Source organism: Rhopalosiphum maidis, chromosome 3, assembly GCF_003676215.2.
Source record: "Rhopalosiphum maidis isolate BTI-1 chromosome 3, ASM367621v3, whole genome shotgun sequence".
NCBI lineage: Eukaryota > Metazoa > Arthropoda > Insecta > Hemiptera > Aphididae > Rhopalosiphum > Rhopalosiphum maidis.
Window position 1 is genome coordinate 23618729 of NC_040879.1, and position 10981 is coordinate 23629709.

Below are 10981 nucleotides of genomic sequence, written 5' to 3' on the forward strand. Positions count from 1 at the left end.
TTTACATAGTGTACAATCCTAGATTTGTACTACCTTTTATTACTTATGCTTATTATTATTTTTTCAACTGTAAACTACTTTCAAGAATTTTGTAATAAGAATGAAATTAGTCTTTTAGTTTTTATATGATTGTTTCCATTTCTTAAATAATTCAGTATTGTCCACAGTGGCGTAAATTGGGCTAAATTGTTAGGGTTGCAATCAGTTTTTAGGTTGGGCAGGCTTCAAATCAGCTGCCATTTATATTTTTTGTATAACACAATACCTAATACAATATAATATATATATATATATTATAAGTATAGATTTAAAATATTAAACTACTTAACTATTAACTTACTAAATTTATTTTTTAGTTAACGAATTTATCTTTCATTTTAAGAAATAAGTTAATTTATTTTTTTTTACATTCACTATTTTAGTCGTTTTTTTGTCAAAAAATATTTTCATTGTGAATTTATATAATGATATAAACAACTGAACTGTTTTTAATATGTATATTAAATACCTTGTTATCAATTTAATAAAATATTTTGTGGTTCTTTATTAAAAAATACACTAATACTCTATTACAAACACACAAATAATATCTGTATGAAAGACTTTATTTAATAATGTAAATTAATTATTTTCAGCTTTTAGGCACCTTAACTATTATTTAGATGACTATTGTTAGATAAAACACAATTAAACACTATTAATTAAAACACATACTATATAGAAATACTGTATGTTGTTTGAAATATAAACATTATAGTCTATAATTTAGTTGTGTGTTGATAAGAAATAAAGTACGGTAACGAATAAAAAAAAATATCTAACTGAGTTAACCAAAAATTGTATTAAACTTTTAACTTTTACTTTTTCTTATTGACGCATATCAACTTAACTGAGTTAAAAAAAACCATTAACTTGCCGAGCCTTGGTTTTTTACTGAAGGAATAATATCATTTACTGCAGTAGTAATCGGCGGCCTCTGTAATTATTATCAGCTACCATTGAGACTCGAGTCGGCCGATCACAATAAATATACATATTGGTATAATAATAGAAAATGATTAATTACAAAACTATAAATAATTGTGGAAAGGATATAAATATAATAATAATTCCAGTGCTTCAAAACAAAGTTAAACATTGGTTCTCAAAATATAAATTAGTTAATTTATTATTATATTGATATTTCAATTTTTTGAAAACTGAAATCGTGATTTTTTGGAGTCGCAAAAAGATACACTTGCGACCCTTTGATATTTTCAGGGGTTGCAAGTGCGACCCCGTGCGACCCCCAGTTTACGCCACTGATTGTCCACATAGTAGTTGTCATATAATTCATAAAAAACTAATAGTAGTGTAACAAAAAACTAATGTCTAGAAACCTTGAGTACAACATCATGAAAATGATTTTAATTTTCCATTATTAGCTTTCATTAGAATCATTTAATCTGCTTTGTTAAATACACTATAAAACATGGTTCTATATGACAATTTAAACATTTATTTCAAATCCATATTTTTGTCATATTGAAAAGCAGCAATTTGCAATTATTGTTCAAGCATGGTCTTTAGTTACATTTATTTTACATTCCAATTCAACAAAAAAATTCCGCTAGATTTGTACTCCCTTTTATGACTTATGCTTAATATTATTTTTTCAACCGATATACCTATTTAATGGACTACTTTTTATAGATGGCAGTACAGCTGATCACTCAACGGATGCTCAGGCACGAATTCATATTCATTCCTATTGTGACAGTATCAACATCGTTCGTTGGAAATTAACTATAAGATGCTGATATTAATAATGGTTTTGTGCAATGTATGTGTAATTAGTTTTTAATGTAATTGATAGTAAATTAATAGAAGTGTAACAATTTAAGTTTGTTAATAATCTGATTAAAGGATTGGTAAACACTATTTGCTTGTACCTTTCATTGTTTAAACATTCCTTAGCTATAAAAATCTTTTTGTATTCACTACGTTTTATTTCAAAACTATTTTCTATTTTAATCATAACCCACAGTAATGTTATTAATTTATTCTATTTTAAATAGATGTTCTATGGTAGTTTTATTCAATTCTAATTTCATATTGTTACGTTTAAATCATAATTGTATTTGAAGAATGGTAATGACACCCCACATTGAATAGCAGAAATTTTAAATTTCTATTATTTTACAAACAAAATGAACAAAACATTTTGGTATTTTTTTACTATCTCTTATAGCTTATCATAAATAATGCTTCTTATCAATTGTGTTTAAATTTCATATCATTTTGCATTTTAACATTCGTATTTGCGTTTAAGTTTCAACTGTAAACTACTTTTGAGAAGTTTGTAATAAGAATGAAATAAGTCTTTTAGTTTTTATATGATTGTTTCCATTTCATAAATAATTCAATGTTGTCCACATAGTAGTTGTCGTATAATGATATTCGTTCTCTTTCTAGTGTGTAGTACTGACGTTTTAACATACAAACATTATATATATATATTTATAACTGCCTATTTTTATTTCAGATGGCAGTACAGCAGATCACTGAAGGGATGCTGAGACATGAATTGGGATTCTTACCACACTCAAAAGAGTCAATATCATACCTTGAAATGTAACTAGAAGAAACTGATAATAATAATGATTCTATGCAATGTACGTGTAATGGGTATTGAATGTAATTCTTAGAAAATTAATAGTAGTGTAACAAAAAATTAGTATCATGAAACCAAGACCAATGAATTAAGTAAATGATTCTTATTTAGCATTATTAACTTCCATGTATTTTTGTTGATGCTGATACTTCATAAAGACTATAAAACATGTTTTTATATGGTAGATTTGGCGTATTTTACAAATTCATTTTTTTAATTGCTTATAAAATACTCAATTCTCATGTTAGTATCTTGAAACCTTGACCACTAGAAAGAGAATTTGTTTCTTATTTATCATTAATAACTATCATACATTTCATTAATGCCAATGTTTCATAAACTCTATAAAACTTGTTTTTATATGATAATTTTGGAGTATATTAAAAATTCAAATTTTTTATAGCTTATGAAACACTCAATTCTCAATTAATTGACATGAAACTAACACCATTAAATTATGTAAATGATTCTTATTTAACTTTATTAACTTCCATGTAATTCATTGATGCTGATACTTCATAAACACTATAAACATGCTTTTAAATGACAATTTTGACTCGTGTTATAAATTCATATTTTAAACTGCTTATGAAACACTCAATTCTCAATTAGTTCTCCACTAATTTTACATATTTAACTGACTACATTTTTTTCAGATTGCAGTGCAGCAGTTCACTCAAGGCTTGCTGAGACAGGAATTTGCATTCATACCACTTTGGGAAAGTATCAACATCTTATTTTGAAAATAAACTAGAAGATATTGATAATAATATTGGATTTATGCAATGTGTGTGTAATGGTTATTGAATATAATTAATAGCAAATTAATACTAGTGAAACAAAAAATTAGTATCATGAAACCAAGACCAATGAATTAAGTAAATGATTCTTATTTAGCATTATTAACTTCCATGTATTTTTGTTGATGCTGATACTTCATAAACACTATAAAACATGTTTTTATATGGTAAATTTGGCATATTTTACAAATTCATTTTTTTAATTGCTTATAAAATACTCAATTCTCATGTTAGTACCTTGAAACCTTGACCACTAGATTGAGAAAATGTTTCTTATTTAGCATTAATAACTATCATACATTTCATTAATGCCAATGTTTCAAAAACTCTATAAAACTTGTTTTTATATGATAATTTTGGAGTATATTAAAAATTCAAATTTTTTATGGCTTATGAAACATTCAATTCTCATGTTAGTATCTTGAAACCTTGACCACTAGAAAGAGAAATTGGATCTGATTTAGCATCAATTACTTTCATACATTACATTTAATCCAATGTTTCATAAACTCTATAAAACATGTTTTTATATGGTAAATTTGACGTATTTTACAAATTCATTTTTTTAATTGCTTATAAAATACTCAATTCTCATGTAAGTACCTTGAAACCTTGACCACTAGATTGAGAAAATGGTTCTAATTTAGCAATAATAACTATCATACGTTTCATTTATGCCAATGTTTCATAAACTCTATAAAACTTGTTTTTATATGATAATTTTGGAGTATATTAAAAATTCAAATTTTTTATGGCTTATGAAACACTCAATTCTCATGTTAGTATCTTGAAACCTTGACCACTAGAAAGAGAATATGTTTCTTATTTAGCATTAATTACTTTCATACATTACATTTAAGCCAATACTTCATAAACACTATAAAACATGTTGTTATATGGTAGATTTGACGTATTTTACAAATTTAATTTTTTTAATTGCTTATAAAATACTCAATTCTCATGTTAGTACCTTGAAACCTTGACCACTAGATTGAGAAAATGGTTCTAATTTAGCAATAATAACTATCATACATTTCATTTATACCAATGTTTCATAAACTCTATAAAACTTGTTTTTATATGATAATTTTGGAGTAATTAAAAATTCAAATTTTTTATGGCTTATGAAACACTCAATTCTCATGTTAGTATCTTGAAACCTTGACCACTAGAAAGAGAAATTGGATCTGATTTAGCATTAATTACTTTCATACATTACATTTAAGCCAATACTTCATAAACACTATAAAACATGTTTTTATATGGTAATTTTGGCGTATTTTACAAATTCATTTTTTTAATTGCTTATAAAATACTCAATTCTCATGTTAGTACCTTGAAACCTTGACCACTAGATTGAGAAAATGGTTCTAATTTAGCAATAATAACTATCATACGTTTCATTTATGCCAATGTTTCATAAACTCTATAAAACTTGTTTTTATATGATAATTTTGGAGTATATTAAAAATTCAAATTTTTTATGGCTTATGAAACACTCAATTCTCATGTTAGTATCTTGAAACCTTGACCACTAGAAAGAGAATATGTTTCTTATTTAGCATTAATTACTTTCATACATTACATTTAAGCCAATACTTCATAAACACTATAAAACATGTTTTTATATGGTAAATTTGACGTATTTTACAAATTCAATTTTTTTAATTGCTTATAAAATACTCAATTCTCATGTTAGTACCTTGAAACCTTGACCACTAGATTGAGAAAATGGTTCTAATTTAGCAATAATAACTATCATACATTTCATTTATACCAATGTTTCATAAACTCTATAAAACTTGTTTTTATATGATAATTTTGGAGTATATTAAAAATTCAAATATTTTATGGCTTATGAAACACTCAATTCTCATGTTAGTATCTTGAAACCTTGACCACTAGAAAGAGAAATTGGATCTGATTTAGCATTAATTACTTTCATACATTACATTTAATCCAATGTTTCATAAACTCTGTAAAACATGTTTCTATATGGTAAATTTGACGTATTTTACAAATTCATTTTTTTAATTGCTTATAAAATACTCAATTCTCATGTTAGTATCTTGAAACCTTGACCACTAGAAAGAGAATATGTTTCTTATTTAGCATTAATTACTTTCATACATTACATTTAAGCCAATACTTCATAAACACTATAAAACATGTTTTTATATGGTAAATTTGGCGTATTTTACAAATTCATTTTTTTAATTGCTTATAAAATACTCAATTCTCATGTTAGTACCTTGAAACCTTGACCACTAGATTGAGAAAATGGTTCTAATTTAGCAATAATAACTATCATACATTTCATTTATGCCAATGTTTCATAAACTCTGTAAAACATGTTTCTATATGGTAAATTTGACGTATTTTACAAATTCATTTTTTTAATTGCTTATAAAATACTCAATTCTCATGTTAGTATCTTGAAACCTTGACCACTAGAAAGAGAATATGTTTCTTATTTAGCATTAATTACTTTCATACATTACATTTAAGCCAATACTTCATAAACACTATAAAACATGTTTTTATATGGTAAATTTGGCGTATTTTACAAATTCATTTTTTTAATTGCTTATAAAATACTCAATTCTCATGTAAGTACCTTGAAACCTTGACCACTAGATTGAGAAAATGGTTCTAATTTAGCAATAATAACTATCATACATTTCATTTATGCCAATGTTTCATAAACTCTATAAAACTTGTTTTTATATGATAATTTTGGAGTATATTAAAAATTCAAATTTTTTATGGCTAATGAAACACTCAATTCTCATGTTAGTATCTTGTAACCTTGACCACTAGAAAGAGAATTTGTTTCTTATTTAGCATTAATAACTATCATACATTTCATTAATGCCAATGTTTCATAAACTCTATAAAACTTGTTTTTATATGATAATTTTAACGTATATTACAAATTCAAATTTTTTATAGCTTATGAAACACTCAATTCTCAATTGAGTATCTTGAAACTTTGATCACTAGAAAGAGAATATGTTTCTTATTTAGCATTAATTACATTCATACATTTCATTTAAGCTGATACTTCATAATCACTATAAAACTTGTTTTTTTATGATAATTTTGACATATATTACAAATTCAAATTTTTTTATGGCTTATGAAACACTCAATTCTCAAATAATTGACATGAAACCAATACCATTGAATTAAGTAAATGAATCTTATTTAGCATTATTAACTTCCATGTATTTCATTGATGCTGATACTTCATAAACACTATAAAACATGTTTTTATATGATAATTTTGAAGTATATTACTTATTCAAATATTTAATGGCTTATGAAACACTTAATTCTCAAGTTAGGATCTTGAAACCTTGACCACTAGAAAGAGAATATGGATCTGATTTAGCATTAATTATTTTAATACATTACATTTAAGCTAATGTTTCATAAAGTCTATAAAACATGTTTTTATATAATAATTTTAACGTATATTACGAATTCAAATTTTTTATGGCTTATGAAACACTCAATTCTCAATTGAGTATCTTGAAACTTTGACCAATAGAAAGAGAATATGTTTCTTATTTATCATTATTTACTTCCATATATTTCATTGATGCTGATACTTCATTAACACTATAAAATATCCTTTTATATGATAATTTTGTCTCGAATTATAAATTCACATTTTCAAGTACTTATAAAACACTGTACTGTCAAGTTATTCTCCACCAATTTTACAGATCTAATTGACTTTGGTTTTTCAGATGGCCGTAAAGCAGATCTTTTAAGGCTTGCTGAAACATGAATTAACATTTTTACCACTTTGAAAAGTTTCAACATCCTACATTTTTAATGGACTAGAAGATTCCGATAAATTTAATAATTTTATGCAATTCACTTTTATTATTTTATGGTTGAATTCATTTTTATTAGAAATAAAATGCATTTTAAAGGCCAATAAATGTATAAAATGTAATAATATATTCTAAAATTTTTATATGCCCACGAATATTTTTCAATTATAAATCATTAGTCATAGTTGTTGCTATATTTGATTTCAATCAAATTTGAACTTGAAATGTGTATAACAAATAATTATCTTTTTACATATCTAGATTTTATGATTTATATCTCATGAACTACAACTACATATGAAAAATCATGTATAACATATTCAAAACTTGAAAATACAGAAGAGACAACTATTAACTAGAAAAGAGTTAGTTTTTTTTTTTTGTGATTTTGATAAATATCAAAATAAAGGTTTTTAATACCTACTTACAAAAAAAATGTATGACTTATGAGTAAAGTTTTATGGACATTTGTGATGTTTTTTTTTGTTTATATTTTCAAAAATATTAGTGATCATAATATATTCATATGCTTAATTAATATAGCCAGTTTTTCGGATCCTTTTTTATTATCAATAGAAGGGGTCTATATAGGCAAATTTTATACGATTTAATTATTTTTGAAATATAGAATATTGGTAGATTCTTCTAATATTCTATCTCTATGGTATAATTTATTTTATTAATTATTTTATCTTACAGTACACCTCAAATAGTGAAATTGAGCACATTATGTATTTTATTATTTTGTCATGCAGATTTGAAGGTGTTTTGTATAGGCAACCCTACTGCAGTTTTAAAATTTTCAATATTATTCCTCACAAACCATTGCATATTATATAAAAATTATCTACTCATTTATGACTTTGTTACAGTGTAACTGTCCAAATTCTGAATTTTTCATAAATTTTTGTGTTAAAACTCAATTTATTATTAGTTATTACGTTATCCAAAACTCCAAAACTAAATCCTTTAATACTGGCCCCTTAGGATAAAATGTTCAAAGACCGAGACAAATTCGTCCCTAGATGCGTCTTCCAATTAGTAAAAGTTTTTCAACTCAATGATTTAGACGGTAAATGATGATTTAAATGTGCAGTTTAAAAAAAAAAATTGGCAGGAAATTTGGTTTTAGCAATTTTTAATTTTAAAATTGAAATTCAAAATTCTTTAGAACAGAAATTTGATCTCGAGGTGTCACTGCATTGAACCTCTAAGATTTCGTAACGAAACAACCAATATTAAAAATGTTAGTATTTCAATTTGATTCTCAAAATCTATAGATGAATATCATAACAACAGATTATATCATGTGTTGAAATAACGAGTTGTAAAATGCAAAGTTTTAGAAAAGTTATGTTATACAATATAAAACTTTTTTAAATATTTATTTTATTTACTTACTGCAAGTTTGCATATATAATTATATGTTTCAGTAATAAAAGTTTAACATCACCCTAAACAATATGATAATACTGAACCTTTTACATTTTAATTACCAAAAGCAACAAAAAAAACTATAAACAATTACGACTTGGTACAATTTGTACGAAATATATTCACAAATTGCAAACGTCAAAGTCATATAATATTCTATGTAAATAAAACAACTATATTACTTATTATACGTAGGTACAAGTTACAAAAGGTAGACTTTAAACATCTTTGCAATAGCGTAAATATTCTTAATTTCGCAGTGTGTTTCATCATTATCTATGATTAGTACTATTATTATGTATAAAGTTATAAGTCACGGGAATCCCTCTTCTCCAAGACTGGATAAAAATACAATTCAAAAACTTTCATGCAAATCTCAATACATCTGATGGCGCACGGTTCTACAACCTGGGAAATAAAAAACGAAAAATCGGCGTTTAAAACCACGTCTACCCCAAGATCTCCTTCTATCACAGTCAAGCGAAGACGAAGATCGATTTTAAATTACCACTAAAAAATAAATATTAACTAACATTAGCATGTATATCACTATATCACTAACTAAAAATATTAGTAATTGTAATTTGTTATTTGTAATTGAACACGTTAGTAAACTTGTAATAGCATGATAAAATGCTGAAACATTTTAATTTTAATAAATAAATAAAAAAAAAAAATACTTTATAAGTACTGTATATTTGCATAAATATTTGTTTCCCTCAAATATATTTTTGAAAAACCTTAGTGGTCGTTCGACGTGTTTGAAACTCAAGATTCTGGTATTTTGGATGATGCTGATCAAAAGCGGTATCTGTTGTGGACACCGTAAATGCCGTTTTTACCCCACATTGAGGTCTTGGAATTCCGAAATTTGAATTTTTTAGTCGAGTGTTACTCGGCCGGGTTTCGATGAATGGGGCATAGTTACTTCGCGGAAATTTCTGTTTAAAGTCGTTTTACATAAAGTGCTTCGGTGGTAGCAGTGTCCTATGGCTCCTTGTGCCCCTCCCCCCCCATGGATATTTTAAAAAATGTTTAATATTTGTTCCACGTTTCTGTTGTTCACAAGTTCAGTTTTTCGTAGGTCTGTGATCAAAATCGGCGTCCCGTGGTGACACTGTAGAATTCATTTTTACCCCTATTTTTGGCGTCGGAAATTAGGATTTTGCAGTTTTTGGACTTTGTCGCCACGAAACAATTAATTTTTGGGTGGTTAGAGCGATTTTTTTCTACGCATCGTTTAGACGTTTTTGTAAAAATTCGAACGCTACCAAAACCGAAGGAATCGGACGTTTTGTTGCCAAGTTACGATTATATTTTTATTTTTGGCACTTAGATTTTACGTATTTTTCGAATTTTTTGAATTTGAGTTTTTGTTTAATCTTTTCGAAGTTTGAGTGCTGACTCATAAATGCTACGACGAGTTTGAAAGGTTAAAAAATCGAATGGCTTGTTTTTTCGTACACGCATACTTTTCTGTATGGTACCTATACCACCGTATAACGATTTAACGAAGTATCTTTTTGAACTTTGTTTTTTTTACACGTTTTATGTTTGTTAAGGTTTCAACGTTTAGCAATTACGCCAACAGCATAAAAAATAGTTTATTTATAAATAGTTTTTCATCAAATCATATAGAGAATACATCTATTTAATGTTTATAGTGTTTATATCCCTCGTTTAGCGTTAAGAATTTAATATGTACCTAAGCGATTTCGTTGTTTATACGAGATACGACCATCATTTTTAAAATGTACGACGCAGTCAGTAGATTACTTCTGATCACTTCAGACTCAAATCTGCTCGAATACAACATTTCATTTATTATTTATTAGTTTTAATTATATGTGTATATTTAATATGCAATATATTAGTATGATTGGTAGTAATTTGTTTTGAATTTCACAATATAACTTCGGTAATATTTATAGGAGATAAAGATTTAAATTTTATGGACATCGAACATAAAAAATAAATTATTATGATTTATTAAGTATTGTTAAGTATTCAAATAATGAATCGTTATATGTATAAGATATATAACATATAAGACCGTTTACTTAAGTTCAATTAGTTAACCAGTGGACTGTACAGTCCGGAGAATATTAATGCATAATAAATGCTTACCTACAACTATCTAAACACTTAAATAATACATACATATAGTTTAATGTTATTACTTTTTGACTTTTGTCTTACTAGTTACTATGTATCTATGTTAAGACTCATAATATATATACAACTGCCTG

The 10981-nt window shown here is 25.9% G+C and overlaps 1 long non-coding RNA gene across 1 annotated transcript; it reads left to right on the forward strand.

The window, feature by feature from the left end:
- The first annotated feature begins 2312 nt into the window (after positions 1–2312).
- On the forward strand, positions 2313–3367 carry LOC113558459. Its single transcript, XR_003405646.1, has 3 exons — positions 2313–2453; positions 2525–2654; positions 3310–3367. It is a non-coding gene; the product is annotated as an uncharacterized LOC113558459 (long non-coding RNA).
- Positions 3368–10981: the final 7614 nt, after the last annotated feature.